This window comes from Cajanus cajan, chromosome 11, assembly GCF_000230855.2.
Source record: "Cajanus cajan strain Asha chromosome 11, NIPB_CcT2T_4, whole genome shotgun sequence".
In the NCBI taxonomy this organism is placed as follows: Eukaryota; Viridiplantae; Streptophyta; class Magnoliopsida; order Fabales; family Fabaceae; genus Cajanus; species Cajanus cajan.
The window spans coordinates 21,725,982-21,736,101 of NC_138527.1; the positions used below are offsets into that span (position 1 = coordinate 21,725,982).

A 10,120-nucleotide genomic window follows, 5' to 3' on the forward strand; every position below is an offset into this window, starting at 1 on the left:
CTAAGAATGTTATTGTACAAGATAGATATTCGTGTTTAATGTATATGGGTCGATTATATATGATTAAAATTTATAATAACTTATATATATATATATATATATTATGTTTGAATATATAAGTTATATTTCATATTAGTATACATAGATATTTTGAACATATAAATTATATTTTAAATTTATAATAAATGTGACACTCTTCTACTTCGACAAACTTAACAAATAAAATATACAAAAATTTTAGAAAATAAAATAATTATAATAATTCATTTCATAAAATTTGTAAAAGGGTTCACATCTTTATTCTTCAATTAAAACAAAACATATAAGGTATTGCTAAAATCAATTTCTTTAATCAAGAAAGTTATGATGATGAAAACAAAATTAAATTGAAATTCAACTTAAATAACTATTAATCATAAACTCAATCCTGATTTGCACCATCAAAATAAGATCTATCTTTATTGTTCTTCTTTCTCAAACTCATCATTGTGTTGAGTATGTGGAGTTTGAAAGGTTTATTGGGTTTGACTCATTTGCTTGTATTTTTTTATAAATACTCATGTAATTATAAAACCTAATTATGAAATAGAAAACATCATCTAGTGAGGCCGTTAACGTAGGTTATTTTGACTAAACCACATAAATCTCTGTATCTTGTGAATTTACTTTCTCTCTTGTAATTGTGTATGTGAGTGCATTTGCGACCTCTTACAACATTCTGTATATGAGTGCATTTGCGATCCCCAACAACTGGTATCAGAGCATAAGGTTTCACACGAGTGGGAGCAATGAAAGAAGATGGGAAAGTGAAGATTAATAAGTTCAATGGGAGTAATTTTGAATTTTGGAAGATGCAGATTGAAGATTTTTGTATCAGAAGAAACTGTACCAACCTCTGTCTGAGAGTAAACTAGAAACGATGTCTCAAGAAAATTGGGAGTTGCTAGATCGACAAACTTTGGGCATCGTTAGATTGATGTTGGTGAAGAACGTTGCCTACAACATCGTCAACGAGAAGACGACATATGGTTTGATAAAGGCGTTATCAAACTGTACAAGAAGCCATCAATATCAAACAAGGTATTTCTGATTCGTCAACTAGTTAATACGAAGATGTGATAAGGTACTAGTGTTACAAATCATGTGAACGGATTTAATTCTTTTTTGTTGAGATTAGTATTAGTGGATATTAAATTTGATGATGAAGTACAAACCCTTTTGTTGCTATCTTTGTTGCCTGATAGTTGGTCAGGAACTGTCACAACAGTCGCCAGTACATCTAGGACTACGAAATTGAGCTTCAAAGGAATTAGGGATTTAATCCTTGGTGAGGATGTTTGTAGGAGAAACATTGGAGAATCAACATGTTCCTTATTGAGCACAAAAGGTAAAGGTAGAAGGCCTAAAAGGGGCAAGTTTTTAGGTGTGATAGATCAAAGTCCAAGAAGCGAGGATAGTCCAAACCTCGCAAGGATATTACATGTTAGAATTGTCAGCAGAATGGCCACTTCAGAAACCAATGTACTGCTCCTGTTTCTCCTAAAGAAAAGAGGCATGACAACATAGTGAATGCAACACAAGAAGACATTGATGATATGTTGATATGTTGTGTTGAGAGTAAGTTTGAATCCTGGATCATGGAATCTAGTGCATCTTTCCATGCTTCTCCTTAGAAAGACTTGATGAAAAATTTAGAACTAGGAATTTTGGCAAAGTTCATCTAGTAGATTATGAAGCCTTAGACATTGTAGGCATGGGAGATATAAATCTTAAAACTTTTGTTGGTACAGTATGGACACTGAAGGACGTCAGATATATTCTAGGGCTCAAAAGAATGTTAATCTCTGCGGGTATGTTGGATGTCAAGGATATCGAGTTATATTCGGAGATGGTCAGTGGAAGGTGGTGAAGGGTAATCTAGTTGTTGCTCGTGGTTGAAAGAAAGGAACCATACCTACAAAAGAAGTAAATTCAGTCAATGATGATGTTGGTCACTCTTCGACTCTATGGCACCAAAGACTTGGTCATATGAGCGAGAAGGGTATGAAGATACTAGTTTCAAAAGAGAAGATTCCAAAATTGAAAGAGGTAGAAGTTGGTTTCTGTGAACCATGTGTGTTTAGAAAGTAAAAGAGAGTTACTTTTGCCAAGTCAGGGAAGATGCCCAAGATTGAGAAGTTGGAGCTTGTTCATACAGATGTGTACAGACCAACATCAGTTTCATCATTGGGAAGATCATGATATTATGTCACCTTCATCGATGATTCCACTAGAAAGGTATGAGTTTATTTTTTGGAGCAAAAATCAAAAGTATTTAATACCTTTAAGAAGTGGAAAGTTGTTGTTGAGAATGAGACATGATTAAAAATTAAATATTTAAAATCTAATAATGGTGGTGAATACAGTAGTACTGAATTTGTTAATTATTGTGCTAAGAATGAAATTAGAATGCTTAAAACTATTCCTGAGACACCTCAGCAAAATAGTGTTGCTGAAATAATTAATAAGACCTTGAATGAAAGGGTAAAAAGTATGAGAATTCATGCAGGGTTACCAAAGATAAATGTAGTGAGCACAACAACATACCTTATTAATCGAGGACCCTCAGTTCCCACAAGGTTTAAGAATGGCAAAGTAAGGATGTAAGTATTTTCTCATTTGAAAGTATTTGGTTGTATTTTTTATGTTCGTGTTATAGATGCTGACCAAGACAAGCTTGATACAAAAGTAAGAAAGTGCATTTTTATTGGCTATAAAGCAAATGATATGGGATATCGCTTCTAGGATGATCAAAATAGAAAGGTCATTAGAAGTAGAGATGTTACTTTTAATGAAAATGCAGTGTACAATGACAACCTTAAGACAAATGCTGAAGCTGAAAAGAAACCAATAGAGAAGCAAAAGGTAGTGTTAGATGACATTATAGAAGACGACCTTGGAGGAAAAGGTGAAAGCCTAGGAAACAGGACAGATGAGGAGACGACTTCGGTCACTCTAGTAATTAAAGTGAGAAGATCTAGCAGAGTTATTAGGCCTCCTTATAGATTATCTCCTTCAACAAATTACTTGTTGTTGACTAACAATGGAGAGTCTCTATGTTATCATGAGGCATTACAATTGGATGATGCAACCCAATGAGAATTAGCCATGCAGGAGGAGATGAACTCACTTGAGAAGAATAAAACTTGGTGTTTGACTAACCTACCAACAGGAAAAAAGGGAATCATAGAACAAGTGGGTGTTTAGGGTCAAGGAAGAACATGATGGCAACAAGAGATACAAGGCAAGGTTAGTGGTAAAAGGCTTTTAGCAGAAAAAATGTATTAACTATTGTAGACACCTAATTTCATCCGAGACGCGTAAACAAGGAAATTGACTTTTAGCATAAGAAAAAGGAGTTCCCAAAAATGACATCAGAGTAAGCTAGCTGATGGAGGCCCATGGGCCAAGGGCCTAGTTACTAGGGCTATAGTCAAGAGGTTGGAGGAGGAATGGGCCAATTCTTAAGAAAATCCCATAGTGCTATTCAATTAAGCTATACATTGAAAGCCCATGTAGATTAGGGTTGGACCATTGGGCTTGTAATTTTGTTTGTGGGCCTTGTATTTTGATCAAGTAGTATAGGAAATTTGGGCCTTGTAATTTTTGATCATTTATAGATTTAGTATTAAGCTTACACATGTGTAACTTCATTTGCATGTAATTTAGGTTACATTTTGAAAGCATTTGAACCATGTGACTAGCCAAGTTGAGTGGCACACATGACATGACTCAAATGCTTCTCAAATGCAACATAAATCACATCCAAATGAAGCAAGCACATGGTCGGACCCAAATTTGAATTTTGAATTCAAATTTGGGCGCCTAAAGGTTAATTTAAAACATACCATGGTTTATCTTAACCTAAGGTTAGGCTAGCTTCTTCCATACTCTTCCTAGGCCTGTATATTCTCTGTGTAATTTGAATCACTTTGGATATTCGAATGAGAATTTCATCTTCTTTGAGATCTCAATTCTCTCTAGCTGAAGTCACCAAAGGAGAGTTCCTTCTCCATTTCTCCTTGATCCTTCCTCTTTGTAGTTTTAGGCTTAGGCTACTTCTAAACTAAGGAGCTTGGTTCACATTTGAGTAACATTGTTCCTTCTTCTTCTTCGAATCTTCTCCTTGAACACTTTTCAAGGACTACAAGAAGGAGTTGAAAGAAGTTCTATGGATTTTGATCAATCCGAGACTCCATCACTAGCATGATATCAGAATGCCTAAAGCCCAAGAGGGTTGAGTTAGGAGCCCAAAATGGGTCGTTCCAGACTTCTAAAAATGCCTAAAAACCTAGGTTAAAATAAGTCATTCCCAATCTAGAACGGGCCATTTTGACCCAAGTTATTATGAGGAAAATTCAAATCTGGAATGAGCCAATCGGATTTCAGAACGGGCTGTTCCAAGTTCAAATTTACCCTTAACAAACTAATCCAAAATGGGTTGTTCCAATGATCAAAATGAGCCATTTTGGTGATCAGAACGGGTTGTTCCGGTCAGTCTGACATTTATAAGTATAAGCCTCGTGCATAGTGCTCAGGGATCGAAAATGAAAGGAAAATTTGCCTATTGAAATCCTTATAGCTCGAATTTATTTCTCTCTTATTCTCCTTGTATTTCTTGAAGGTTGTGAGACATATTGTAATATGAAAGGCAACCAAAAAGCGCTTCAAGTCCATAGCATTCAAAGTATTTATAAAAGCTTTTTCAAAGAGGTATTTTCATCAAATCCTTTCTTTATTATTTACTTCTTTTATCAAAAATGATATTATTACTAAAAAATAATCATGTAGATGTTTTAGGGTAAATGGTGTAAATTTAAATTTAAGCATGTAATAATCATTAATAAAGGGGATTAAATATTTAAACTATTTTTCTGATGTTTTGAGTAAAACATCGATGACGACTCCTTTGAACTCTTTTTCAAAATCATTAATTTGTCTAGACTCCAAGCTTTCTTTGATTAATGAGATTTTTAAATTGGAAGTAAACCATTTGTGGACAAAATCATAATTTTTTTTGGGTTCCAACAACTATAATGAGATTTTTTCTCCTATAGTTAAAATGACTACCATTAGACTCGTGTTGAGAATTATGTTTATAGAGGATCTACATCTAGAGCAGCTAGATTTTAAGACAACATTCCTACATGGTGACCTTGATGAAAACATCTATATGGTGTAACTAGAGGGTTTCCAAATAGTAGGAAAGGAGAATTTGGTTTGTAAGTTAACCAAGAGTTTGTATGGGCTGAAGCAAGCACCAAGGTAGTGGTACCTGAAGTTTGACAATTTTATGAGTAAGAAAGGGTACAAGAAATGTGCCATGGATTAGTGTTGTTATTTGAAATTTTTTTCTCCATCCTATATCATATTACTATTATATGTTGATGACATGTTAGTTGTAGGTTCTAATATGGATGAAATCAATAGATTGAAGGCACAATTGCTTGAAGAGTTTGAAATGAAGGATTTGGGTGCTGCAAAATAGATTTTGGGCATGAACATTAGTAGGAACATCTGAAGGTTTCTTAATATTATCTCAAGAGAAGTATATTGGAAAATTGTTAGAGAAATTCAGCATGCAGGATGCTAAGATTGTAAGTACACCTTTGGGAGTTCACTTCAATCTCACAAAAGAGCATTCACCTTAGACGGATGAAGACAAGGCAGCAATGGCTAAGGTTCCTTATGCATTTGCAATTGGTAGCTTAATGTATGCAATGGTATGCACTAGACCAAACATTGCTCATGTAGTGGGAGTTGTTAGCAGATTCATGTCTAATATAGGAAGGAAGCATTGGAAAACTGCCAAGTGGTTGCTACGCTACTTGAAAGGTACTTATAAGATTGCATGATATTTCATTAAGAATGACGTAGTTTTGGAAGGATATTCTGATGCAGATTTTGGAGGTTGTTCAGACACAAGGAAAAGTACTGTAGGATTTGTTTTCACAATAGGTGGCACAACAATTAGTTGGATGTTTCAAATTTAGAAAAGCGTTGCACTTTCAACCATAAAAGCAGAGTACATGGATATTTCAGAAGCCAGTAAGGAAATGATTTGGTTGAAGAATTTTCTTGAAAAGTTGGGCAAGAAGTAGTGTGACAGTGCTCTTTATAGCGATAATCAGAGTGTCATTCATCTTGCAAAAAATCTTGTGTTCCATGCGAAGACTAAGCACCTCCAATTGAGATACCACTTGATTAGAGGACTAATAAGTGATGGTACTTTGTTCTTGAAGAAAATCCCTGGGTTAGAGAATCCTACAGATATGTTGACCAAGATGGTTACTACTAAAAAAGTTGAAACTTTGAATAGCTTCAACTAGCCTTCATGGTTAATTGTTAAGAAGGCGTCGCACTAGCTTAGAGGTGTTATAGTTTTGAGGTTTACTAGATTACTTTGGAGTGTAGTTGATGTGATCAGCCTCCAAGTGGGAGATTGTTGAGTATGTGGAGTCTAAAGGGTTTATTGGACTTGACCTATTTGTTTGTGTTTTTTTTTATAAATACTCATGTAATTGTAAACCTAATTATGAAATATAAAATACCATCTAGTGAGGTCATGGACGTAGGTTATTATGACTGAACCATGTAAATATTTGTGTCTTGTGAATTTACTTTCTTCCTTATAATTGTGCATGTGAGTGCGTTTGCGACCCCTTACAATATCGTGCGTGTGAGTGTGTTTGTGATCCCAACATCTTGTACTTGATCTATTCCTACAAATGGAATTCAACCCAAACACGAACATACAAACACCAGGAGTGAGAATATATCTCATTCATCACAACATATATAAAGCATAAGGATAAACACATACATCAAACAATAACAACATCTCTTACACCTTCACCAATTCTCTAGTACAATATTAATAACAATTTAATATATCACATTTCATCTATCACCATCATTCCATAGATCATATACATAACATATTCATCAATTAAGACTCACGAGATGTATGCCTTTAACTCTACATGCATTTGGTATCAATCTCCTTCTCATCATCGAGTGTACATAATAACCTATGAGTAATGGAACAAGGTCACCCCATCGAATAGTGTAGGGACCACTTGTCAATAATGATCCCTAAACCACCTTAATTAGGGGATGTCTATCAAGGTCCTGTCGAAGTGTTATAGTTGACTATGGTAGCCTCTCATTCTCAATAGAAGTTTCCCCACCATAACACCCTCGAGGAAACCTATGATATCCCATTTGCATAGACTCACACTATCCTGCGAAACAAAATATGAAATGCATGGACTCAAACAAACAATGCAATCACACAAATGCACCCTCTGTTAGAAAAGAATGGCATAATCCAAGAGGGGGGGGGAATTGGATTCTATGACACTTTAAAAATTTCAGAGTATTTAGGATCTTTATTTCACTTAAACTTTTCAAAGACTGAATTTTCAATGAAGCTTCTTTATAGACTTGTTATAGAAGAATGAATTCTATATGCTTTCTTGATTACAAAATAATGAGGTTCAAAGTTAACACCAATATGTAATGCTTTTATTCAGTTTAAACCAACATCATTCATGCACACATACTAATCAAGAATCATCTTCTTTAATGAACAATCAAGATATTACTCAAAGTAAAAGATAAGGGTAGAAGATGGTTGCACAAGTCTTTTATCCTGGTTCAGCCACTCCACATGTGACCTACATCCAGTCCTCAATCAGAACCTAATCAAGATTTGTTCCACTATCTTAATGAAGAAGGTTTACAAGAACACCACACATGCATATACTCCTACATTCAAGATAACCACTTTCTTGACCCCAAGAAAGCACCCCTTATAGAAACCCACTACAAGAATCCTTACCACTTGAGAAACCTTCTCAAGATTTTACAATTATTCACAAAGAATTAAGGAACGAATTCACCTGGAATTCAGAAGCAAATCTTAATCTTCCCCTTTCAAGAATGTTATGATGATGATGATCTAAAGTTTTTCACAAACATTTTTCTTCTTGGATTCACAAAGAAAACTCTCCAAGATTGTCACAAAGACTTCACAAAAACGATTTTTCAAATTTGATTCTCAGTTCCAACTCTGTTCTGAAGTTTCAAAATGTTCAAACTATTTATAACAGTTTCAGAACCAGATAATCGATTATTTTAAAGAATAATCGATTATTTTGTTCTTCAGGTTTTCTGGAACCAACCAAGAACAATATAATCGATTATTTTGCTGGATAATCAATTATTCCAGAGAGTCATTTATGGGATAATCGATTATTTCACAAATAATCGATTATTGCAGCAAGGCATCCCATTTTGCCTGTTGTTGGAATAATCGATTATAGTTAATGATAATCGATTATTTTGAGTTAGTTTTCAAAACTTCGTTTTAAGTCTCAAAATAACTTTTTAGTCCCTTTAACTCATCATCATACACTCTCTAATTAGTTTAGATATAGATTTAGCTTATGCACACAGCACACACAACAAATAAAATCATTCAAAACAATTTATACACTAATTGCTATTACATAGCACTTTTCTTTGACTTTTTTTTTGCCTTCTAAGTTGTTGTTGTCCTTGACACACATTTGTGATCATCAAAACTCTTTTAAGCTTCAGAGATGATCTTGATCTCATCAAGTTCAGGCTCTCCTAAGCTCAACAATCTCCCCCTTTTTGATGATGACAAACCATGACATAAATCATGACAAATCAAGCTAGGCTTCAACACTTTTGCTTTAACTATTGTGCTTTTCTTTCAATACTTGCAAAACACAAACTTGCAAAGCACAACACCTGCAAAACCAAATCCATACACACACAACAACCTTTCTCCCCCTTTGGCATTATCAAAAACAAATCAAGCCATAATTGTTCACCATACACAAAACCAAGCTATATGCATACTCCTTAAGTACCAAAACAAATCAAACACATTATAGGTATTTGATCCCAACTTTGTGAACAATAATATCATAGTCAGAATTATTTGATCATCAACAAGTATTTGGTCAATCAAAAATTACAATGTGCAATGCATTATGACAATTCATAGTCCACAATTTTCATCAATTATGCCAATCAAATATCAAAAGTTAGATATCAATGTTCCAAAAACAGAACATCAACCAATATGCTCAAAAACCAGAGCATCAATGCACCAGCCAACCAACTCAGAAATTGGTACATCATTCAAACCATCATATTAGAAAAATAAACTTCAAATTTCACCAGAATTCAATTGTTCAACAGATTAAAGCAAGTAAATTGTTCCAGAACTAAAATATTACAACCAAATTGAACTTTAAAATCCAAAAATAGAATTTAGAAATCCTAATTAAAACTAGTCAACAAAACAAAGCAGAAATCATTCGTCATCTTCAGGTATGCCTAGGTGAGTCTTGAGCAGCTTCACCTCATGATCAAGATCATCAAACCTATCAAGAATACCAGAAAATAAAGACTCATGCCTTCGAGACATTTCCATCACCGCATCAAGTTTATTTAGCATAATTTGCTCAAAAGGCGAGAATGGTTTCAGCTCCGCTTCTGGCTCCCTGTCAGGTTCAGCTTCCACCTGTGGTGGCTGATCCTCATCATGTGACGGAACGCCATCTTCATCCGTCGCTGGCTCAGGGGTTGGGGGTACATCTCCCTTGAACACCCATTTATCTTCATGTTTGAGCATCCCCATATGATGCAAGGAAGATTTCTCAATCTTGTTCGATGCATGGAGAACTATTTTCCTTTCCCCTGTCAAGTCCACCCCTGCATTCTCAATTTTTTTTTACAGCAACAGAGCATACGGAATTGGTCCATCCTCTTTCCGTCTTGCTTTCCACATACAATCATTAACGATTGATACCCAATCAATCTTGATTTTCTTTTTAATCACATGCATAAGTAAAATGTCATCTCTTGACATTTGGGCATGGTTATGTAAACGAGGTTTCAACATCCAAGCAATGATAAAAGAAATTAAACGAGAATTTTTCTTCATACCTCCTGCCAGAAATTTGTCATGGTTGGTATTCACCGGATTCCTCTGACAGTCCCAGAAGTTTGTCAGCTCCTCAAAATCACCGAAATTGAAGGG

The 10,120-nt window shown here is 34.7% G+C and overlaps 1 pseudogene; it reads left to right on the forward strand.

Moving 5' to 3' along the window:
* The first annotated feature begins 5,711 nt into the window (after window positions 1-5,711).
* On the forward strand, window positions 5,712-6,032 carry LOC145953434 (secreted RxLR effector protein 161 pseudogene; annotated as a pseudogene).
* The last annotated feature ends 4,088 nt before the right edge of the window (window positions 6,033-10,120 follow it).